Source organism: Entelurus aequoreus, linkage group LG05 (genome assembly GCF_033978785.1).
Source record: "Entelurus aequoreus isolate RoL-2023_Sb linkage group LG05, RoL_Eaeq_v1.1, whole genome shotgun sequence".
Lineage (NCBI taxonomy): Eukaryota > Metazoa > Chordata > Actinopteri > Syngnathiformes > Syngnathidae > Entelurus > Entelurus aequoreus.
The window spans coordinates 73,401,416-73,427,604 of record NC_084735.1 but is presented as its reverse complement, the minus strand read 5'-3'; the positions used below and the strand labels follow the sequence as shown (position 1 = coordinate 73,427,604).

Sequence of the window (26,189 nt, the reverse complement as noted above, 5' to 3'; positions counted from 1 at the left end):
TAAGGATACAGTGTTATGCAGAGGTGTGTTTATAACAATTTTATACACAAATGATACTATTTATAGTTGCGGCGGAGAGTGTGGTGGGTGAAATGTTTACATCTTCCTGGGGGAGGGGGGCGTGACAGAAAAAGATTGAGAAGCACTGCCCTAACCCTTAAAAAGTTACAAAAATTTGCAGAGAAGACAGAAAGAAACATTAAAAAGTTTGCGCAGCTGTCAAATTCATCAAAAAGCATCACCCACGTTTCCCCAGCTGGGTTGAAGTAGACGAATTAGTGCATCACTTTTTTTCCCCGAGTCTAAGAAATCAGAATTCATACGTGCCACACCTGCTTCTCTTTCCTGCAAACAACCGCCACCTGTCTCGAGGAGCTTCCAAAGGGCTGCTGTGCTCATGTGATTAATGTTCAATCATGGCCGCCGGCGTCTCCTGGCAAAAGGCGAGCCCGGTTGTGTGTGATCGCGGCATCTGCAAGAGAAACAAACAAAACCTGAAACCTTGTCATTTTCCATCTCGGGAGTCTACCCGCCTCGCTTCGCTTCGCTCTCCGCCATCCATCACGTCGCCTCGTCTATATTTGACTGTGTTTCACTTTCTTTTGCACTGTAGGGTTTTTGCTACAGACAGGGGAGCGGGGTGTGTGATTGTATGTTTTGTAGGTGAAGGGGAAGCTGTGAACTGATGCATGTGATTGCTCCTCTTTGTTAGTAATATATTTTTGGCATAGTAGCACACATCATAAATGGTGGAAACTGTAAAACAACTGCATTCACTTTTGTTGCGATAATTCAATATGTATTTTTGAATATTACTCCATATATGTGATATATTTTAGGCAGATGGAACCAATATTTTATTTGACAAATTGACAATTTCATTAGAACCTGTAGGAGACTTGAATAATTTCCGTTGATTATTTCTTTCAATAATACAGCGACTCACAAGTGAAAAAGTATGCATCTCCGTACTTTAATGGGGTCATGACTTATTCATGAAAAGCATGTATCTCCAAAGTGCTTTGACCTTCTTTACTTTCATCCTACAAAACTAAGAAAAGACTCATGTTTTTTTATGACTTGCTTATAAAAAGCATGTACAGATGCATTTTTTTAGTTTTTATGTTTACAAAAGAAACAGTCATTGTTGTTTGGACTAACACAATCATCACTCGCCTATTAAATTAATGCATTTATAAAATGTAATGTTTAGTAGCAAATTGTTGACAGAATTAAAACTGACTACTGTTTCTTTTGTAAACATAAAAGCTCAGAAAATCTGTAGACACATGCTTTTTATTTGGCAACTCATGGTAAAGTTAAAGGAGAACTGTACTATTTTTGGAATTTTGTCTAATTTTGTCTATCATTTACAATCCCTGTAAGTAAGTCAAGCGCACATGTTTTTCTTAATTTTATGCATTGTAACTCTTAAATAAATGCTAACAAGAGTCAGCTAACAATGGAGTTTAATGGGGATTCGGTCAATTCCGTCTATAAAGTGTTCTAAAAACATTCAAAAGCCTTTATCAACATTTTATTTACATGCTGTAAGTTTATATGTAATATAGTAACAGGCACATTCATAATAACATGTAGTATTTACAAACTTTGCTCATTTTAAGCATACGGTGGCAAACAGTGTTCGCTAATTCCTTAAAGAACAACACCACTACTCACGGCATACTTCATGAGAGACACAAAGACTACTTTGAGACAAATGATGATCCAGAATCTTATATTTTTGCGTCTGAATATAAGGAGGATGAGCTACAAGTTTTAGAAGCTGAGTGATAAGCAGATCCGGCAAGTAGCAGTATTGCTAAGACTGAACAAGAAACACGAACTACGATCATAATAAAACTATCACTTACAGTACAATGTCTGCTCTCATTGTAATGCCGACTGATGGTATGTTTGTGTGAAGAATTAATCATAATCCTCAATCCGGTAAAAAAAAAAAAAAAAAGGTGCCACAAACAAGGCTCATTTTGTGTCTTGTTTGCAATCTCAGAGAATAAGTTAACTGTCAAAGTTGACCAACTTCTCGGTTTATGGCCACAACCTCCTACTATCCAGATCAGAGGCATGATTTATAATCTAGAATTAACTTTCACCAACTCAGAGGCGATGCAGCAGCTCAGTGCTTCAATAGCTGCATAAGACAGTTACCTCACTGTGATCACAGCACCCCTAAAAGTACTTTCTCTTTGTTGGCGCTATGTTGCTAATACTTGGTCAATATTAAGGTTACAACATGTAAATGGAGTATTGTTGGCGGTTTTTGGATTTTTATTTAGAGGGCTTTATGGCCGCAATAGAGTACTCCCATTAGCTGCACCCCGTATATTACAAATTAGAATGCATATGCAAACATATGTGTTCTTGTCTTACATAGGAATTGTGAGTGATAGGTAAATCTCCCCCAAATAAGTGCAGTTCCCCTTTAAAACACTATCTCATTTTTTGGGGGGAAAAAAACCCAGCAATGGCTTTTAAAAATGTTTTGAGCTAAAAATGAAAAAGTCAGACAATTTTCTTTTCATTGGTGAGTCATGATCGCGTTAAAGGCTCATCAAAATCACGTATCAAAACCATGTTTGTAAAAATAAAAACTCAAACTATTTGGAGACACATGCTTTTTATTCTTATTCTCATGATGACGTTAAAAAAAACACATCCCCAAATTGTTGGAAAAAACAACAATGGCTAATTTTGAGACAATTTAGAGATACATATTTGGCGAGTCTGATAGCGTTGAAGGCTTTTCAAAGCCAACTATTATATTACAAAGACAACGGTGTCTTTTTTCTCTATTGTAAACATAATTACTTTTTTTTGAGCGCGCCACAACAAGGGTTCCCTAAGCAACAAATCTCCAAACGATAATTGTTTTGTAAAAACACAAGCTGGGACAATTTGCTGACATGTGCTTTTTATTGGCAAGTCATGAGTGCAAAAAAAGATTCCTAAAACCATGTATTTTCAAACTCGCTTTGAAAAAAACAAAACAATGGCTTGTCTTGTTTTTTTGGGTTAAAAATTGAGAAAATCTGACAATTCGGAGATACATGCTTTGCATTGGCAAGTCATGATCGCAATAAATCATATCTCCAAACCTTTTTGAGGAAAAACCACAATGGCTCGTCTTACTTTTTTTTTTTAAGTCTACCAATTTGGAGATACATGCTGATCATTGGCATGTCATGATAAAGTTCAAGGGTTCTGAACTGGAAATCTGCATATGTTTATTTTAAACTTATGCTTTCAGTGTTTCCCATAAACTGCTAAGATACCTGTGGTGGTGGGGGCGTGGCTATGGGTGTGTCTATGGGCGTGGTTACCATGACATCATCGAGTAATTTGCATAATTTACTACAATGATATGATTTTCTCTAAAAAGGCTCAAAAAATGTATACTTACTAATTAATAATAACAGTTTTGTTTTAAACGTCCATCCATCCATCCATTTTACAATATAATTACAACACTTTATGTACATATTTATATACAGATTTGAACAATAAGTTATTCACTGAAATATATTTATTAATTGTGGTTCTTACAAAAAATATATCTTATAAAATATAAAAGCTAAAATGTCTCTTAAAGCTCTGCCCCTTTAATTAGTGCATACTAAATAATTTAACTTTAGCCTACTACTACAACCATATTATTTACCAGCAACATAAAGTGAAACAGAGGCAGAGGTGTCCTGCCACAGTCAGTAACAAATAAACAGAAAACAGTAGTGGTGGTAGATAGACACAAAGCTTCATCAAACATCTGATCCACTGAACAAAGAGCTCCAAAAATTTTGATCCTACACTTCTCTTTTGTAAAGTAAATCTGAACAGCCGATATGGGCATCTACATCAACTATATGATTTGCCTAAGAAGCTGGACAGGACAACAACAAAAAAATAAAAAAATAAAAATAAAAAATAAAAATTTAAAAAAAATATATATCTATTTGTGGCGGCCTTAATTCTTTCGTGGCGGGACGCCACAAATAAATGAATGTGTGGGAAACACTGACTTTAGAACAGAGGAAGTTCTTTTCACAATAGATATGCACATGTTTCCAAAATGTTGCAATAATTACTGTGATTTTTGATAAGTGCCTAAGTTTTGTAAAATAGGCAAAACCCCACTTTTTAATACATACGTCTCCTCAACTTTAGATCAAATGTTTCGATCAGAAAGAGAACAGCCACCTGGTTTTCACCTCCATTTAAAAAAGAAGAAGTCATCAGCGGGTTGCCATAAGAAATTTAAATCTCCCCACGTCAATGACTGTGAAAAAGCAATTTATAACATCAAAAGATTTTGTCCTTGCTGGCAGCTCGCTCTGCTTACTGTCCGAAATCTGACGTGGATGTAAAATCAAACAAAGCCACAAGCTCCGATCAAAGCTGATTTCACACACTTTTAATTAGGTCTGAGCCAAACAATACGACAGGCCTGCGATTGTCGTGCTTGTAAAGTGATCCTTTTCCAGTTTAGTCCTTGATTTAAATACAGATTATGTTTGTTGAAATGTCATTAAATAACTTATAAATTGCACTCAGAATGTCATAATTGTATCAGTGTTGACATCTACATCTATGTTACACTATCCAGTTTTTTCTTCCGTATTCAATACTTTAGGTATGGGTTTGGTTCAGTTGTGTACAGTGCAATATGCATTTTTAAGAGCCATTAAATATCTGAACCATACCATCCCACTTTTTAGACCTCTTTAGTATGCAGTACTTTTATTTTATATGATTCACTGGCAAGTTACTCATCGTCATCCCACCTACAGTCCCTGCGATACAGTCCCTGTTCCCCTAACCTTTCCTTTGATGAGAGGAAAGCAGTACTGGGCAAGGATGAAAACATCACAATCCTGCCAGTAGATAAGGAGCAATGCACAGTAATTCTCAACACAACTGATTACCAAAGCCAGTTGCTTACACACAAAGATTCTAACACATAGGAAATACTTAAAAGGGACCCAACAAGTGGGTACAAGAGGATACTCATTCAATATTTACAAACTCTACAAAAGTCAGAAGCCATCAACCGGGCATTGTATTAAAGATTATACCCACAAGAAACTATCCCTGGTATTTATGGCCTTCCAAAAATACACAAAAATGGGGCTCCTCTCAGACCTATTGTCAGCGGCATTAACTGTGTGACATTCAATATTGCTAAGTATGTGGTCAACATCTTAGCACCTTTGGTTGGCAAAACTCCACATCATGTCCAAAACTCCATTGACTTTGTCACGAAAATCAGATATTTAAAACTTGATAACAATGAAACTATGGTATCATTCGACATCACCTCCCTGTTCACCTGTATTCCAACCCAGGATGCAGTGGATACAGTGAAGCAACATCTACTAGTTTACAGAATAGATCCACACTAAACCCAGAACAGATTTGTCTTCTGCTAGAATTTTGCCTTAAAGGCCTACTGAAACCCACTACTACCGACCACGCAGTCTGATAGTTTATATATCAATGATGAAATCTTAACATTGCAACACATGCCAATACGGCCGGGTTAACTTATAAAGGGCAATTTTAAATTTCCCGCTAAACTTCCGGTTGAAAATGTCTATGTATGATGACGTAAGCCCGTGACATCACTAACTAAACGGAAGTATTAGTACACCATTGAATCCAATACAAAATAGCTCTGTTTTCATCTCAAAATTCCACAGTATTTTGGACATCTGTGTTGGTGAATCTTTTGCAATTTGTTTAATGAACAATGAAGACTGCAAAGAAGAAAGTTGTAGGTGGGATCATTGTATTAGCGGCTGGCTGTAGCAACACCACCAGGAGGACTTTGACTTGGATAGCAGACACGCTAGCCGACGCTAGCCGCCGACCGCATGGATGATCGGGTGAAGTCCTTCGCCACGCCGTCGATCGCTCGAACGCAGGTGAGCACGGGTGTTGATGAGCAGATGAGGACTGGCTGGCGTAGATGGAGCGCTAATGTTTTTATCATAGCTCCGGGAGGTCCCGTTGCTAAGTTGGCTTCAATGGCGTCGTTAGCAACAGCATTGTTAAGCTTCGCCAAGCTGGAAAGCATTAACCGTGTATTTACATGTCCAGGGTTTAATAGTATTGTTGATTTTCTGTCTATCCTTCCAGTCAGGGGTTTATTTCTTTTGTTTCTATCTGCATTTGAGCCCGATGCTATCACGTTAGCTCCGTAGCTAAAGTGTTTCGCCGATGTATTGTCGTGGAGATAAAAGTCACTGTGAATGTCCATTTCGCATTCCCGACTCTCATTTTCAAGAGGATATAGTATCCGAAGTGGTTTAAAATACAAATCCGTGATCCACAATAGAAAAAGGAGAAAGTGTGGAATCCAATGAACCCTTGTACCTAAGTTACGGTCAGAGCGAAAAAAGATATGTCCTGCACTGCACTGTAGTCCTTCACTCTCACGTTCCTCATCCACAAATCTTTCATCCTCGCTCAAATTAATGGGGTAATTGTCGCTTTCTCTGTCCGAATCTCTCTCGCTGCATTGTAAACAATAGGGAAATGTGAGCAGCCCTCCAGCTTGTGACGTCACGCTACTTCCGGTAGGGGCAAGGCTTTTTTTTATCAGCAACCAAAAGTTACGAACTTTATCGTCGTTGTTCTCTACTAAATCCTTTCAGCAAAAATATGGCAATATCGCGAAATGATCAAGTATGACACATAGAATGGATCTGCTATCCCTGTTTAAATAAAAAAAATTCATTTCAGTAGGCCTTTAATACTACGTACTTTCAATTCATGGGAACATTTTACGGACAAAAACATGGTTGTGCCATGGGATCACCTGTATCCCCAAAAGTGGCAAACCTTTACATGGAGGACATGGAAAAGAGAGCTCTGAGCCCTATTAAGGGAACAGCACCAAGTCAATGGTATAGACGCGTGAATGACACATGGGTGAAAATCAGAAACCATGAAGTGCAAGAAATAACAAGAACAGGGGATGAGAAGGAAAAGGTGACATATGCAAAAATATTGTCATGTGTCAGGTCTATCTGAAAAACTCAGATGAATTTTTAACCAACGCAACATCCCAGTACACTTCAAACCAGGCAACACCCTGAGACAGAGACTAGTGCGTCCTAAAGACCGGACACCCCACACCCACAAAACCATCTGGTGTATGCTATCCTGTGTAATGATGAATGCATTGATTCTTATACAGTATTGGATAAACAAAACAACCACTAAGCCGACGCATGGCACAGCATTGACAGGCAAACTCTTCAGGCCAAGACTCAGCTGTCTACCTGCACCACAGGGAGAAACAGCACTCCTTTGAGAACACAAATGTACAGATTCCCGACAGGGAGGACAGACATTATGAAAGAGTGAAGAAAAGCCATCTATGTCAAGGTTGAAAAAACATCCCTTAACAGAAGAAGTGGTCTGCGACACCACCTGTCTCCTACATACAACACTGTCCTTTCAACCATTCCTAAAGGACTCCGTAACTTAGCCTCCAACAAATAACAGGAGTTAGAAACATTCTGGTCACTTTGTGCCATTTGTTTACAACTGAATGGAATGCGAACGTGGGTGATTTCGACTATTTTGGGTGGTTAGTTGTCAGTCCACAGCGAACATTTTACCACACAATACCTAAATGCTAAACGAGGGGAAATTACACTTCAATGACTGTTGTTGGAATGCACAGTAGGATAGCTTGTTTGCATCAAATCAGATGTTGTTCCCACTACAATAGGGCAAAATCTTCCTTGCCCAGGCACATCCTCCTGGTATTGGAGTATAAATATTTGGGGTTTTGGCACCAGCCGCTAGACTACATCTGACCAATCTAAGTCTAAGACGAGCTCTGACCAATCTAAGTCTATGAGCATGAACTGATGAAGCCTACTTGGATAAGAGGCGAAACGTTTTCTCAGACAAACCAAACAGTCCATTTGTGATTGATTGAAAGCCCTGAGATTACAATGACCTGAATTAATGAGAATATCCATGGACATGTTTCCAACTGCACAGTTACAAACCAAACTAAAAACTGTACCACTCGGTGGAAACGAATTGTGGGATTCCTAACTGATGCAGAAATTTATGGGACATTTCTAAATAAACGGGTAAAAAGACTGATATTTTGCCAGTAGTGGTATTTGGCTACGTTCACACTGCAGGGTAGGATGTCCAACTTGGATTTTTTGGTCAAATCTGATCTTTTTAATGTAATCGTTGACATTCCAAATAAAAAACATGTCTAATGTGACTGCAATCTGACCCCCAGGCAGACGTGACGTCACATTTGAGGCAGTCTTTATGCACATATACATGGCTCCAGTTCTAGTAGGTTTCAGTCCTGGTGCATGTGTGCAGGGGCGGATTAAGAAATTTTGGCCCCCTGGGCCTGACATGGTCTTGGCCCCTCAACCCCCCGCGCGTGTGGGCGCACACACACGCACGCACTATGCAAGAAATACTGTATACTGTGAACAGACATGCACACTGTACTGTACAGAAGAGTGCACATACTGCACACACACTATTAGGTATACCACACAGACACTGACAAGCACAGGTTTCACACAGACACAGGGGGAGGGGATAAATGGCCTAAAAATAAACATTTTTGAAAATGATTACGCCCACTTCAGTGATGGTGCATTGGGTCATTTGAGAGATATTATGTATTGGAAGTTGGTAGCTATCATGAAATAAACCCCCCAACCCACCCAAAAAACTAAATCGGACATGATTTTTGCCCCCTTTTCCTCCCTTCTATCATTAAAAATAAAATAATATCTTAGGAAAACACATTGGCATAACGGCAGCTGTGCAGCAAATTGAGGCTCAAAGTCTGTATCTATTTGTGGTTAAGCTTGAGGAGAAGGAGAAAGGTAAAATGATAACATGCATCGGAGAGCACCACAAAGAAAGGTGTAGGCCAGTTCATGGTACAAGGGCTGCATGCAGGTCAAGATAGCCCATTTCCAAGAATGCTATAGTGGCTGGACAGGCACTGGACATGTCCTGAACTCAGTGTCAGACGTGGCTGCCGAATACTTGGATGAAGTGAAGCAGCTGACAGATCTCATGCTGCCCCATCTGAAGACTGTCCTGGCCAGGCAGAGGATGGATGAGGAGACCTTCCCAATGGACCCTGTCAGTGAACAGGCTAGTAACATTGATGGCACCCCTGTGCACAACATTGGGATGGAGAGACAATGTGGCAAGGTGGACTACAAACTGAAGAAGTTGGGCACACTGAACGCAGTCAATAGGTCAATAATTTTACAGAAGAGCCAGGAGCTTCAGAGGTTTCAAGGCAGCAGCACAAGCAAAAAGGGAGGTTGAACTCAACTGGAGTAAATTCATGAAGGCAAAATTCGAGAGTAGGGCAGATGAGAAACAAGAGATGGCTCAAAGAAAGGAGAGTAAGAGACTAGACATGCTGGACACACTGAAATCTTTTGATGGCCCCTTCACGATAGTGGGGAAGTTGAAAAGTTCCTTGTGGATGAAAGTCTGCACAAGAATGCAAAGCTGCAGAGAATGAAGCTTGAGGTTCAGTTTGCCAGAGAAAGCACCAAGCTTCTGCCTAAAGTCAATCCTATCTTCACAATCCAGGTGACACTTCCCAGAAATGGCAAAAGTGCAATTCTCCAAGTCATAATGGATACTTAGAATTTTATGGTGGTGGTAAGTATTCATGAAAACAGGTAGCCTAACATTAGTGAATGGGTGAATTCTGGAAATAACCTAAAAATCTTACACAGTGCACCTTTAAGCAAGGGGTTTCTTTCGTGCTTTCAATTTTGCAAAATCATCCACCACATCATTGAAGTCCAACTCTCTTGTCAGCTCACTCTCAATTGCCATTAGAGATAACGCATTTAATCTTTTCTGAGTCATTCTTGTGCGCAGCTCATTTTTTACTCTTGACAAAAGAGAGAATGAGCGTTCTCCCTCACAGTTACTGACCGGTAGAGTGAGAAAAATCTGTAGCGCAATGTATGTATTAGGAAACGTAGGCTGTAGTCCAAAATGTATTATTGTTTTGAGCAGTCCTGAAGGGGTCCTCTCCTCATCAGTGTTGTTGAGCTGTATAAAAGATTTGAACTGTATAAGCTCCTGTCCAAGACTTTCATTGAGGTCAGATGGGTATGATTCAGTGAGAATCTTGGCCTTGTGAAGGACTGAAGCATTGGACTCTGTATCCAAAGAGAAAAGGACACTGAACAAATTGTTCAGATGTTTGTAGGCCTCCAGACGGTGATTAAGGCTTGAACTCAGTTGATCAATAGAGGCAATAAATGTCTCTATTTGAAACAGTTGCCTTCCCTCAAGCACAACATCTGGGGATGCTGATTCATCAGCAAACTTTTTACGTTTCCTCGTCCGTTCAGCCCTGTAAGATGGGGTGCCACCCAACATGTTTAAGGCTTTCTGCTCAAAATGATCAAATAGATCTCTTTGGGAGAGAACAAAGGTGCGCAGAGATTCCAGCAATCTAACTGCTGTACCAAGGTCCATGTCTGCTTTTTGAAGTTGCAGACTTGTGGCCTGAAATCTGGACAGAACAGTGTCCCAAAAGCCTGCCATGAAGGCCATCTCAAGTGAATCCAGCTTCCGCACTAGACTGTCAGCTTCAGTTCGTGTGTCTCGTTTCTCTGTGTCATCAGTGGAAATAACCTGTAGTGCTGCTTTTATTTTACTGTAGTTCTGCCACAGTGCTTTGGTAGATTCTGCACGGCAACTCCAACGCGTGTTGGATAAAGCTTTAAGTGTGAGATCTATGTTGGAATTGCCAAATACCCTGTCCCATCGGTGTGTGGATGCAGTTGTGAAGTTGTAAATAGACTGAATCAAGTCAAAATACTTAGAGACTTCATTTCCACATCTGTCAATGCTGTTGACTCCCACCAAATTCAAAGAGTGAGCTGCACATGGAATATAGTGTATTAATGGGTTGCTTTTCTTTAAGTGAGCCTGCAACCCATTATACCTCCCTGACATGTTGCTGGCATTATCATAAGCCTGCCCCCTGCAATTTGACAGCTCTAACCCTAGATTTTCCAACACAGACATGACACAGTTAGCCAAACTTTCACCTGTATGGCTAGTAATGGGCTCAAAACCCACAAAGCGTTCAACAACACTGCCCTCTTTGCTAACAAAACGGAATATGAATGTCAATTGGTCCACATGAGATAAATCTGGGGTTGAATCCACAATGATAGAGTAGTATTTGCTTGCTTGCAGTTCATCTGCTATAGCCTGTTTGGTTTTTGCACCCATCAATTCAATGAATTCCTCACAAATGGTGGAGGACAGATATGAGGTATTACCTCGACCCATCTGCCCAAACTTTCTGATGTGATCCTTTAGAAAGGGATCAAATTCAGCCAGGACCTCCAGAATACCAAGGTAGTTCCCATTGAGAGGAGACCCTAACGATTCATTTTTACCCCTAAATGCAAGGCCCCTTTCTGCAAGGAATTTAATGACTGCAACAACTCTTTGTAACACCTGCCTCCAATAGCTGCTCTCTGCCTGAAACTGTTTGAACAGGTCTGCATCAACTGTGGCACCTTTGGCGCGGTTCAAGACTGCTTGCATGCAGGTTATGTGCTCAGCACTTCGCTCATGTTCACCAAATCTTTCTGAGTGTTTCCAATCACAATAGCCTGTCACAAAAGAATGCGTTTTTGGGGAAAACAGTTTGCATGCAAAGCAGTAAACATTACCAGTAGAGGGAGAGTACATCAGCCACTCTCTTTGTACTCGTTGTCCATTGGGCAAGTGTGAAGTAAAATGTTCATTGTTTAGGCATCGGGTTTTGCCTCCTAGCCCACTGTTCCTCACAGAAGCTGGATTATGGCTGTGACGGTTGTGAAATGATTTTGCACCTCTTTGAATAAGAACTTCCTTCATTGACTCAGTGAGGGTCTCAGCCCATTTAGCGGGATCACTAGGTAGAGTTGTCACTGTAGATGGTGTTGAAGAAAGATTCAGCTCATTTTCTATGCTGTCCAGAGGTGCAGTGACCTCACATTCATCCGAGCAACTGGCTACTGCTGAATTGGTTGAATCATAAGCATCAGAAGCATTTGGTTCAGTGTCTACACTTGTAGTGGTCTCAGGATCTTGGGAGCTACATGCTAGCTCAGGTGCATTGCTAACCTTAGCTGAATTTGCAGTAGCATTTATAGAATTGCTTTCAGCAGATGTCTTTGTACTGAAGAAGCTGGAGATATTTGGAACACTCTCAAGTAAAACTGATTCCTTTTTTTTCTTTTCTTGCTGAATTTTTTTTCTAGCTCCTCCACTTAAACGTTTATGATCCATATTTCCCTTCTTTCTTTGCACATTGGCTCTTTGCCTATCACAACAGATAAACCAACTATGTGTGTGTGTGTGTGTGTGTGTGTGTGTGTGTGTGTGTGTGTGTGTGTGTGTGTGTGTGTGTGTGTGTGTGTGTGTGTGTGTGTGTGTGTGTGTGTGTGTGAGTTTGTTTGTGTGTTTATGATCGGTGCTGCTTCCTTCAAGTGTGTGAGGTGATTTAGAAAACTAGCAACCCAGCATCAACACTCCAAAGCAGAGAATAACAGCTTACTAGCATAGACAATTGAGAGCAGAGAATCAACTGATTCGTCTGATAGACAGCAGGAGAGCAGAGTGGTCAGTGATGATCGAATCAAGAAAATGTCTAAATGGCAAGGGAACAGACTGATTTGTACTGAGGAGAAAGAGAGAGAGAGCCAATTACAGTGAAATATATTCCAAAAGAGCCAAGTGACTAGCTGAAGGCAGGGACAAATGCCTTGGAGTGACCAACAAGAGTGCAAAGTACCAAATGGCAAAATGTGGAAAGACCAACAGGCAGATCTGCTTTTACCTCTTATCTTCACAACCAAAAAGTTGCTAAATGATGTTTTCAGTCGCTAGCCAGGTATGGCCAAAAGACGCGAAATCTAGCGGCAAAGTCGGTCAATCACACTGACAGTGAAACAAATATTTTGAAAAGATAATAATTGTACACCTTTGTGCACTTTAGTCTTCTATCTAAATATTTTCACAAAGGACACCAAGGCAGCTTGCTAGCTATGATGGGAGCAACAATGTCTGATAGACAGCAGGAGAGCAGAGTGGTCAGTGATGATCCAATCAAGAAAATGTCTAAATGGCAAGGGAACAGACTGATTTGTACTGAGGAGAAAGAGAGAGCCAAGTACAGTTAAATATATTCCAGAGCCAAGTGACTAACTGAAGGCAAAGACAACAGCCAGATACCTTAGCAGAGACCAACAAGAATTCAAAGTACCTAATAGCAAGATGGCGAGACCAACACAATAAATTGTATTAGGATTTAATTTATTAACGTTAATCTTAACAGCCAAAAAGTTGCTGAATAATGTTTGTAGTCGCTAGCCAGGTATGCCCAAAACAAGAGTCGCTAAACCTAGCAGCAAAGTTGCTTAATTGCAACACACTCTAGGATTCAGGGGAATTAAGGATAATAAAGATATTAATTGTACAACTTTTTGTACTTTTTTTCTAGTTTTTTGAGTCGCCAGCCATGTATGGCCAAAAGTCGCTAATTGAATGCCAACGTTGCTTAATCGCCAACACACTGGGACTCACTGAAGGACTGACTGAATAAAAAAGATAATTAAGATAATTGTGTACTTTTCTCTTCTGATATTTTCTCTAAGGACCCCAAGCTATCTGCAAGCAGCAATAATGTCTGACAGACAGGAGAGCAGAGTGGTCAGTGATGAATGGCAAGGGAACAGGCTGATTTGTACTGAGGAGAAAGAGAGAGAGAGAGCCAATTACAGTGAAATATATTCCAAAAGAGCCAAGTGACTAGCTGAAGGCAGGGACAAATGCCTTGGAGTGACCAAGAAGAGTGCAAAGTACCAAATGGCAAAATGTGGGAAGACCAACAGGAAGATCTGCTTTTACCACTTATCTTCACAACCAAAAAGTCGCTAAATGATGTTTTTAGTCGCTAGCCAGGTATGGCCAAAAGACGCGAAATCTAGCGGCAAAGTCGGTCAATCACACAGTGAAACAAATAATTTTAAAAAGATAGTAATCGTACAATGTCTTGTACTTTTGTCTTCTTTCTTAATATTTCTCAAAGGACACCAAAATGTCGCTATCTGCAGGCAGCTTGCTAGCTATGATGGCAGCAACAATGTACCTTAGAGTGACTGACCAACAAGAGCTCAAAGTACCTAATGGCAAAATGTGGAGAGACAGACACAATAAATTGCATTAAGATGAAGAGAACTGTTGCTATTATTAATCTTAACATCAACCAGAAAGTCGCTAAATGTCACCAGCCAGGTATGGCCAACAGTCGCTTAATTGGCCACACACAGTAACAGAGAAACTAACAAAAAAAAGATCATAAAGATAATAGTTGTACAACTGTGTGTACTTTTGTCTTCTTTCTAAATATTTTCCCAAAGGACACCAAAATGTTGCTATCTGCAGGCGTGCCTATGTTCCCCGGGTCCTATGTTCCCCGGGTCCTATGTTCCCCGGTTGTTCCTGGGTCTTTGTATGCGACCGGGGAACTTAGGACCCTTTTTCTAAAAAAGGGTCCTATGTTCCCTGCATTGTATCTGGCGAAATTGTGCCCTGACCAAAACCATCCCTAAACCTAACCTGTCACAGGGCGTTGTGGAGCACTTTTTTTTGGCGAAATTGTGCCCTGACCAAAACTATCCCTAAACCTAACCTGTCACAGGGCGTTGTGGAGCACTTTTTTGGCGAAATTGTGCCCTGACCAAAACCATCCCTAAACCTAACCTGTCACAGGGCGTGCGGCAGCAGATAGAGCAACTCAAACGCGAACTTCCTTCCTTCGACAACTTAAACGCGTCTCTGTCATGCGTGTCTGCGTGCGTCTTACTTAGTCGCGCATTGGAAGCAGCGGGGAACATAGAACCCTTTTCTGGAAAAAGTGTTGTACGTTCCCCGCAGCGGGGAACATAGAACCCTTTTTTTTTAAAAAGGGTCCTTAGTTCCCCGGTAGAGGGGAACATAGGACCCGGGTAACATAGGGACGGGGAACATAGGGATGACCCGCTGCAGGCAGCTTGCTAGCTATGATGGCAGCAACGATGTCTGCCAGACAGGAGAGAGTGGTCAGTGACGATCGAATCGAGAAAATGACAAAATGGGTCAAAGACCAAAAAGTTATTAACTGACAGCAGTGACAAATGTCAGACTGTAAACTTTCTCGAAAGAAAAGGACAAAATGGGAAGATGCTGATAATAACAGCAAAATGGAAAATATAAGAATTTCCAAGTAATGCTCAACTCAAGTGTGTGTGTGTGTGTGTGTGCGCGCGTTAAACTTCTTGTTGAATGATTTCAAATTATCTCTGAGTCTGAACTGAGGGAAAGGAAACCAAATTTTGAGCAGTCTCTCACGAGTTCAAAATACCAAATGAGGAGATTCTAAAAGAACAGACCGGTTTATGAAAGACTCGATGGGGGAGGGGCACAGCTAAGAATACTTGAGTGAGATTCTGTGATCCAAATTCGAGATAGAGCTTTTTGATAATGATAATTTGTCAGAGTAAGGTTGTGTAATCAAAATTTGAGAATGAGCTTTGTCAATCAATCAAGAATATTTGCATTAAGTTCTGTGATCAAAATTCAGAAACAACCTTTAATAATTGATAAAGAATATGTGAGTGAGGTTGTGTGATCCATCCAATTTGAGAATTAGCTTTGATAATAATGATTGAGAGCCTCTGGCCCTCTGTGGATCATGGCCGCGGGGCCAATTTTGCCTGGCCCCTTGGGGCCTCTGTGGGTCGTGGCCGCGGGGCCAAGTTGGCCTGGCCCCTTGGGGCCTCTGACCCTCTATGGATCGGGGCCAAGTTGGCCTGACCCCTCGGGGCCTCTGGCCCTCTATGGATCATGGCCGCGGGGCCAAGTTGGCCTGACCCCTTAGGACCTCAGGCCCTCTGTGGGTCGCGGCCGCGGGGCCAAGTTGACCTGGCCCCTTGGGGCCTCTTACCCTCTATGGATCGTGGCCGCGGGGCCAAGTTGACCTGGCCCCTTGGGGCCTCTGGCCTTCTGTGGCTCGCGGCCGCGGGGCCAAGTTGGCCTGGCCCTTTGGGGCCTCTGGCCTTCTGTGGGTCGTGGCCGCGGGGCCAAGTTGGCCTGGCCCCTTGGGGCCTCTGACCGTCTATGGATCGTGGCCGCGGGGCCAAGTTGACCTGGCCCCCTGGGGCCTCTGACCCTCTATGGATCGTGGCCGCGGGGCCAAGTTGGCCTGGCCCCTTGGGGCCTCTGACCGTCTATGGATCATGGCCGCGGGGCCATGTTGGCCTGGCCCCTTGGGGCCTCTGGCCCTCTGTGGGTCGCGGCCGCGGGGCCAAGTTGACCTGGCCCCTTGGGGCCTCTTACCCTCTATGGATCATGGCCGCGGGGCCAAGTTGGCCTGGCCCCTTGGGGCTTAAGATTATTATTTTTGCAAAAGTAGTTTTGCTTGGGTCGCGGCCGCGGGGCCAAGTTGGCCTGGCCCCTTGGGGCCTCTGGCCCCCTGGGCCTGGGCCCGGTAGGCCCGGTCATTAATCCACCTATGCATGTGTGGCAGCTTCAAGGATTTTGTGCAAGCGAAGTCCAAATTTTCTGAACCAAATTATTGCGCATAGAAGATTAAGAATGAAGAGTGCAAGCGTTTTGACTCTAACAGTTTATGGGACATTTGCCTTTGCGACGAAGACCATGTTGGCGAGCAGTCAAAGGTAGAAGTGGTGCAACATTGACATGAGTTCCTAAAAAATTATTTTTGCCTGTTTTCTGCTCATTTGTCAACTACTTTGCAACCGTCTATTTTGGCGAATAATTATGACGCTTATCGCTCTTTGATGACATATTGGTCGGATGAACGAGACCGGAGCGTTCACACTGCAGTCACATTAGACACATGTCTGATTTATATCCACATACAAAATAGGCCTGGGTATGATTTGAAAAATTCGGAATTGCACTGTTCACATTGACATGAAAAAAATTGTTACAGGTCACATATGGGCAAAAAAGTCAGAATTGACCTGCGGTGCCAATAAAGCTGTTGATGAAGCTGTTATGGAATATGTCACAAAATATGAAGTTTTTGCAATCAACACTGATACCGTTTTCATGTAATCAGAAAATGGTCATTTACTGATGTTTATTGTTTAAGATAATGTCCAATAACGTCAACACTGGTGAAATTGTATTACTTTGTATTATTTTACTCACAAATACGCTGTCAAATTGTGTTCTGAACACACTTTTAGATAGGATGCGGGAAGTTGTTGCCAATGCTCCAAGTAGTGCAGAAAAACGTTGTTAAAGGCTAGCGCCAAGGAGATTGAAACTGTAATGTGTGAGATTTTAATGCAAATGTATGATTTGTGTGACATTTTTGTGGTTTGTTAAACGATATTTGAAAACATAATTCCAAATATGAATTTTTTTCCGCCAGCACTAATGTAGTTTTCATGTAAGCGCTGAAAACGGTTGTTTAATGTTTCTGTTTAAGATAATACTTTCAATAACGCTATGCTACTCATGGAATTGTATTACTTTCATACTTTCAAATTTGAAAGTCACAAATATGCAGTCACACTGTATTCTGAACACGCCTTAGGATAAGATGCAAGGCTTTGCGGTTGCTCGTAGTGATGGACAAAATGGTTAGGGGACGAAGAAACCGTGAAGTGTGTTGAGCTTTTAACGAAAATGTACTAAAAGTGTGATATTTTGGTCGTTTGTCGAAACTGCATACCTGTTCTGGACAATCGTTTGAAAACACAGTCTGACATTTTTTTCAACCAACACTGCTATAGTTTTCATGTAAATTCCAAAAATGCTCGTTAACGCTTCTATATATGAAAATGCGTCCGATAATGCTATGCAACTCCTAGAATTGTATTACCTTGATAATGAGATCATTAATCTTTCGGGGGGACCAGCCAAATATCATGACCTCAAACAGGTATTTAGTAAGGAACGGGCTCAGTCCCTTCCCCCACATCGTCCTTATGACTGTTACATTAGACTCCTCCTGGGGGCATCGTTACCTGTGGCAAGACTCTATAATGTGTCAGGTCCGGAACAGTGTATTAAGTGACTATATTTTCTCGTCTCTCGCGGCAGGTCTCATTCTCATTACTCTCTAATGGGGGCCTTTTTCTTGTTTTGTTGAGAAAAAAGATGAATCTTTGTAGCTATCGTGGTCTTAACGACATAATTGTGAAGAATAGCTCTCCTTTACCACTTATGGATTAAGCATTTACTTATTTATCTTCTGCTGCTATTTTTACAAAATTAGACTTACGCAATGCTTATCACCTGGTGAGAATTAAGGAGGGGGATGAGTGCCAGACCATTTTTAACACTCCTATGGGGCATTCTGAATATTTAGTTATGCCTTTAGGCTTCACTAATGCGCCCACAGTTTTCCATAATCTAATTAATGATGTCCTCAGGGACATGATCCATTAATTCTATTTTGTGTACCTTGATGACATTCTTATCTTTTCCAGAATTATCAAAGAACATGTGCGCCACGTTTGTCTCGCCTTATATAGAGGTAATTGGAGAATCGGCTATATGCCAAAGCTGAGAGATGCAAATTTCACTCGCAAGCGGTGTCGTTTCTGGGGTACATCATGGAGAAGCCATCTCAAACCTGATCCTGCCAAGAACCAGGCAGTGGACGAGTGGCCATCTCCTATATCAAAAAAGCACTTGCAAAGGTTCTTTGGTTTCACTCATTTCTTTAGTTGATGTATCCACAACTTTAGCAGCAGGGCTGAACTTTTGACAAGGCTCACATTCTCCAAGGCAGTGGTCCCCAACCTTTTTGTAACTGCGGACCGGTCAACGCCTGAAAATTTGTCCCACGGACCGGGGGGGACGGTTATGGTATTTTATTTTATTTTTTTCGTCATAAAAAAATACAATCATGTGTGCTTACGGACTGTATCCCTGCAGACTGTATTGTTATATAATGTAGGAACCAGATATATTAATAACAGGGAGCGATGTTTTTTGGGTTGGTGCACTAATTGTAAGTGTATCTTGGGTTTTTTATGTTGATTTAAAACATTTTTTTTTTTGTTTTAATTATTTCTTGTGCGGCCCGGTACCATTCGATCCACGGACCGGTACCGGGCCACGGCCCGGTGGTTGGGAACCACTGCTCTAAGGTACCTTTCCGGTGGTCCCCAGAAGCCGAGGCCGCCTTTTCTTCACTAAAGCACCAATTCTTAAGCACGTTGATCCTGCTTTCCAATATTTTGTCGAGGTTGATGCATCAGATTCAGGAGTTGGAGAAGTTCTGTCCCAGCGTTCCCCGGTTGACCAGAGGCTTCACCCCTGTGCCTTCTTCTCGCATTGCCTCACAGTTGCCGAAATGAATAGAGAGCCATTGTTCTCGCGCTCCAGGAGTGGAGGCACTGGTTGGGGGGGACTGCCATGTAATTCTTGGTCTTCACAGATGATAAAAACCTGGCATATACAGGTAAAAGCCAGTAAATTAGAATATTTTGAAAAACTTGATTTATTTCAGTAATTGCATTCAAAAGGTGTAACTTGTACATTATATTTATTCATTGCACACAGACTGATGCATTCAAATGTTTATTTCATTTAATTTTGATGATTTGAAGTGGCAACAAATGAAAATCCAAAATTCCGTGTGTCACAAAATTAGAATATTACTTAAGGCTAATACAAAAAAGGGATTTTTAGAAATGTTGGCCAACTGAAAAGTATGAAAATGAAAAATATGAGCATGTACAATACTCAATACTTGGTTGGAGCTCCTTTTGCCTCAATTACTGCGTTAATGCGGCGTGGCATGGAGTCGATGAGTTTCTGGCACTGCTCAGGTGTTATGAGAGCCCAGGTTGCTCTGATAGTGGCCTTCAACTCTTCTGCGTTTTTGGGTCTGGCATTCTGCATCTTCCTTTTCACAATACCCCACAGATTTTCTATGGGGCTAAGGTCAGGGGAGTTGGCGGGCCAATTTAGAACAGAAATACTATGGTCCGTAAACCAGGCACGGGTAGATTTTGCGCTGTGTGCAGGTGCCAAGTCCTGTTGGAACTTGAAATCTCCATCTCCATAGCAGGAAGCATGAAGTGCTCTAAAACTTGCTGGTAGACGGCTGCGTTGACCCTGGAAAAAAGAGCTGGACTGCTGCTGAGTGGTCCAAAGTCATGTTTTCTGACGAAAGCAAATTTAGCATTTCCTTTGGAAATCGAGGTCCCAGAGTCTGGAGGAAGACAGGAGAGGCACAGGATCCACGTTGCCTGAAGTCTAGTGTAAAGTTTCCACCATCAGTGATGGTTTGGGGTGCCATGTCATCTGCTGGTGTCGGTCCACTCTGTTTCCTGAGATCCAGGGTCAACGCTGACCTGCTCTATGGAGATGGAGATTTCAAGTTCCAACAGGACTTGGCGCCTGCACACAGCGCAAAATCTACCCGTGCCTGGTTTACGGACCATGGTATTTCTGTTCTAAATTGGCCCGCCAACTCCCCTGACCTTAGCCCCATAGAAAATCTGTGGGGTATTGTGAAAAGGAAGATGCAGAATGTCAGACCCAAAAACGCAGAAGAGTTGAAGGCCACTATCAGAGCAACCTGGGCTCTCATAACACCTGAGCAGTGCCAGAAACTCATCGACTCCATGCCACGCCGCATTAACGCAGTAATTGAGGCAAAAGGAGCTCCAACCAAGTATTGAGTATTGTACATGCTCATATTTTTCATTTTCATACTTTTCAGTTGGCCAACATTTCTAAAAATCCCTTTTTTGTATTAGCCTTAAATAATATTCTAATTTTGTGACACACGGAATTTTGGATTTTCATTTGTTCCCACTTCAAATCATCAAAATTAAATGAAATAAACATTTGAATGCATCAGTCTGTGTGCAATGAATAAATATAATGTACAAGTACACCTTTTGAATGCAATTACTGAAATAAATCAAGTTTTTCAAAATATTCTAATTTACTGGCTTTTACCTGTATAAGGCCTGCTTAAAGACTTAACTTCCGCCAAGCACGTTAGTCACTGTTTCTCACACGCCTTAACTTTGCTATTACCTACAACTCGAAGCCCGATGCGCTCTCCAGAGTTTACGGACCTCCCGCTGAGGAAACAATTACGGACACCATCATACCGAGTGATAGGAGCGTGGTTGGTAGAGCGGCCGTGCCAGCAGCCTTGCCGTCCTCTCCACACGTAACAGCTCCTTCCTCTCAACTACGGTTGTCTTTGCGCTGCTGTCGACTCCACAACTGGGGTCTGCAGACTGGCATTATCCTACAAACTTAGACCTGGTCGCACCCTCCGGCAGGAGTCCTCCACTGGACACATCTTGACCTATTTCCTAGTTCTATGAATATTGCTAAATTAATATTATCGAGCATAAAATAATGAGATTATGCTGCTGGATGTAAGGTACTGAAATTAAATGATATGTGCAATGATAATTGAAAGCTGATATTCAAAACTAGTCAAAAATTTCAAAGTCGAGTAAATGTGATTACTTATAAATTACCTTTAGCTCAAGTATTCTGCGATTTAGTATAACCACTAAACTAAGTGAGTAATTGATAATGGTCACTTAAATCCTAAATAACGTAGGCCTAATTAAGTGTGTATGTACATATACATGTTGTTATAGTCAAGTTAATCAAGTCTTCATTTTTGCAGTCCTGTCATAGTCTTGGCTTGGTAACTTTGAAGTTCATGGAGAGGCTTCAGCGTATATTCGGAGTGGTGGTGGTGACCTCCTGGTTCACATTCGCCCCGACTTCTGTCCCGAAAATGATCATACCTTATTGCTTACTGAGTCCTCCGCGTTACTCCACATGTCATCACGATAGTCCAAAATAGGAAACGGGTCTGGCTGTCCAACCAGCATTTATTTGGGTGAACTGAGCCTCTGCCACCTAAGTCGCTGCCAGCACAATCATCTGTCGTGTGAAAGTAACAAACACAGTGTTGACAGAACGATAAACATTATTATTCCTATTTTTGCCAAATTGGCACCCTAATGACCGAAGTTAGATGTTAACCAATTAGATAACTTTCCATCTGTCCCTGCATTCTCTGTTAACTCTTCTCTTATCAACCTCATCTTCTTCATGGCAGTAGTGAAAGTTTCTCTTTCATTGATCGGTATATAACTACAACATTGTTCTCCAAACATATGACACACTCTCCCCTTTTCGGCAAGCATCCAATCCAATGCTTGACGATTTTGCAATGCCATTTTGGATGTTTCATGCAATTGCTTCCCTAGAGCTTTTAGAGCCTCATTGGTGTAATAAACAAACCACTGCTGGTTATAGTATATGTAATTATTCTACTCAGTGTTCTTGTTGGGGGTTCTAACCCTTATTTAACTTCACTTCTAACCTTAGACTCTTCCGGAATTCCTCCTGGCTGCCCGATTGAATCAACATAAATATGTGGATCTTGTGTATACGATTGTTTGGATCTAGCTCTATTACCAGGGTTACTCAGAAGTCCAAGTATTTCACTTAAACCCTTATACACTACTTGAACTTGCAATTTAATCCTTACCCATGTGCATAAACCAATCCACTATGGGGGAAGAAAATTACGCAAATTGTCCTTATCACACATCCAGTAGCTCTCAGCTACTACTGTGGTCTGTTTCGGATGGGAGGGGATTAATAGGTACAGTCATCGATATGTTATGACAAGACTGGTCATTTGGGTTTGGATTCTCATACCAAACTGGTCTTGTGACAAACATTGGTGTCATGTTAGCATGTGCGAACCATGACAGCACCGATGTAACCTTACAAATCACTGTAGTATTTCCTACATAAGTTCTGTGTACTTTATCATCCCTAAAATCTCCACTTGTGTAACATTCATACGCCACTGTACGATTTACTTTGTTATCAGTTGGGAGGCCATTTAAGACTGTTCGAATCCAACGCACCACTTGATGCGATCGACCGAGAACGGGTTTATTCAATTACGTGCCCTCCATGATCCATAGATTAATCTACATTGGATAAAGTATACTTGAAATGAAAAAAACTTAGGAATGGAATTTTGTTCTTTACATTTTCTTCATTGCTCTTCGGTACATGTTTTAAAGCTAAGCTGTTTGGTAATGAATATAGGTAACATGGTTGGAGCCCCAGAGAACACTATCCATTAATCTTCTGTAATTTCTTGGGCTGTGTACCACACCCATTTATACCACCCATTACCTCTGGCTATTTACCATTTACTCTCTTCCTTAAAATTAAAACGTCTTTGCTGAACCCGATCTATCACTGCATAATCAAAATGATCTAAATCGTGACAGCTATGAGTGAAATTGACACAAGTGTCCTACTCTAAAGTAGACCTTTTTGTTCCCATTGTTAACCCTACAACTGATGTTTTCACTGGAGGTGTTTTTAATACGCCTTGAGTTGTTGTTTTGTTAAATGTTTTCAAACCGGCTACTGCAACTTCTGCACGACAGTCGCCATATGTTTGAATTCTTTAATGCTTAATGGTTCATTTAACGTGGTAGTCCTGTTTTTTCGGACGTGTTTGGCTTCTGGGGATGCAGCAGTCAGAACTTGTAGGATAGGTTGTGAAGCGCCTTTGAATCTGTTCAGCTTTTGGAGTTATAGTAACTAAAACGTATTTTGTTTAAATTGGGGGTTGTATGCATCAGCGTCATCCCAGTAGTAGTTTGAATTTGGGTTGTGGGATTGGGCACCCCAGTCCTACTTTCTGGAAACTGTATTGTCAAGTTGAACGTTATCAAGCTGAACGCTAGCCTCCCTAATCGGGGGGGTCCTGTAGGAGTAATGGCAATTATCAACTGGTCTCCATTGGTTCAAATCTAACATATACTTCTTATTTGTTTGATTGCTGAATCAAGGTTATATTACATTGTCCTAATACCCAATTTTTGGGACCCACTCTTCCCTTTTAAGTCTGAACCGCATATTTATATCTTTACCTTGAGTTTTTGGACTTATTTAAAGATTAAAGATTAAAGTACCAATGATTGTCACACACACACTAGATGTGGTGAAATGTGTCCTCTGCATTTGACCGATCTCCTTGGGGAGCAGTGGGCAGCAGCGGCGCCGCGCCCGGGAATCATTTTGGTGATTTAACCCCCAACTCCAACCCGTGTTGCTGAGTGCCAAGCTTGACGCTAGTCTTCCACAGTTCTGCAACCTTAATATTGTGAAACTCAGGACCTATGTTTTTAGTAGTGTAAAAAACAACTGCTAATTGTGAGTTGCTAAAATGGTGCCGAAACATAACTACTGGAACTAAAAGTAGTACTCTAACTTAATGAGTACCGAGACTAGTTGCAAGATACCTTCATGTCGATCTAGAATATCTGATAGTTGTTAACTAATTTACAGGTGTCCAGTTGCTCTGCTATAAACCTAACAAGCGACCTGATATATTAAAAGAAATTTTCGCTGATTGTGGCCAATGCAACCGATTTAAGTTGCACTTTTATTGACAGTGGCTCACCTGAACAAATAGCCCAGAACCAGACCCACCTGATTGCGAGCTCTAAACTGGCCTGGCACTGCAATCCCAGGATTAAAGCACCGCCAAGGAGGATTACTCCTCCTTCAGAGCAGCTATTACCATAAAACCACTAAAAAATGCCATTTTGGTAGCGTTAAACGACCAAGCCTGATATTGCTAACATTTGTAAACAGATAATACCAAGATTTAATACATAGATTTTCTGTACAACATCGCCAACTAGTAGCCTGGAATGCATATTACAGCATTTTTAGAAATGTTTACAGGTCCATGTGAAAACAAATAATTGTGTGAAATTGTGTTGGGGGAGTTTATGGTAATAAAAAGTGTAGTTGTCAGGGTTGCAAGTTTGGGTTTGAAGTAGCATGTCAGACAAGGGAAATACAACACAGGCACTTATATCTTCCCTGAAGCTGCATGTATAAATGTGTTATGACACTGATACACTTGTCCAGCTGTGGCGAATATTAAGCCTGGAGGGTTTTGTTGTGGGAAGGGCTGCATGGAAATGGATGATCATGCCACCTTTGTGTTTGAAACGCATCATTAACAAACTCCCATCGGGATCATTGGGAAGAGAGAGAAACCAGACGAGTGGGGAAATCAATAGCTGGAATCAGTCTGAGCAGTACGGATATACAGACTGTACTTGTATACTCCAATACTAATATTTCACTTGACTTCCTGCAGTGTTACTTGCAACGGGTAAGAAATATTGAATTTTTACTTGACTTGGGGAGATATTGAAACACTTGTTGGGACAACAAATAATTGCAAAATCTACAATCATTTTTTCAAAATAAAACAGCCTGCTAGTCTACCAACCATAATTCATCTTAAAAGGCTCAATTCACCAACTGTTTTTAAAATATTAATTTTCATTTTTATGACTACATGTCAAAAGGGCTGCTAAAACTGTACTTTGCCAACTACACCACTAAGTAGACTACATGTTACGACTGGACGATTATGGCAAAAATATTAATCACAATTGTTGTAAAAGATATTGTAATCACAATTAATTACATTAATAATTATTCATTTGAAAACACAAGTATATATTCTACCACCAAAACTCAGCTTTAAATACAATTTAAAAGAGCAATGAATATAAATGAGTCCAAAAAAAGTAAACTACAACAAGTACAAAAATAATAATGGTAAGAACTCTAAATGTAAATAACAATAGTTATATAAAAAACAAATTAAATTCATGTTTTTTTTTGTGTCATCAATACATTTCAATAAAATGTTTGTTAGTTAAATGCAAAAATCCTCACATTTATTGGTGCAATACATCTCTGGACAATTTTAACCAGGATTTTAAGTCAAAGCTAATAATTTTGTGTACCAATAAGTGTTTTAAGTACATTATGCTTGTGGGAGAGATGTGCTGCTGTTCTGAGCTTGACGACTTTCTGTGATATTCTGCATTTAACAGTGTATCCGTTTTATTGGCCAGTTATGTGAGGCGTGCAGGTAATATGATCATTTATTCAGCACAAAACAAAAACTAGTGCAGCTAGCGAGTGCACAGAAAGCAAACACTTGTTTAAGTAGTGTAGCCACAAAACAATGATGATGAGCC

General features: G+C 41.0%; 1 protein-coding gene across 1 annotated transcript in view; it reads right to left on the bottom strand.

Moving 5' to 3' along the window:
• The window catches only part of LOC133651019 (polypeptide N-acetylgalactosaminyltransferase 10-like), a 264,230-nt gene that overhangs the window by 226,517 nt on the left and 11,524 nt on the right, over positions 1 to 26,189 (bottom strand). The window contains exon 2 of the mRNA XM_062048880.1: positions 333 to 472. The gene's annotated coding sequence lies outside the window, so the exon portion shown is untranslated. The remainder of the gene's footprint in view (positions 1 to 332; positions 473 to 26,189) is intronic.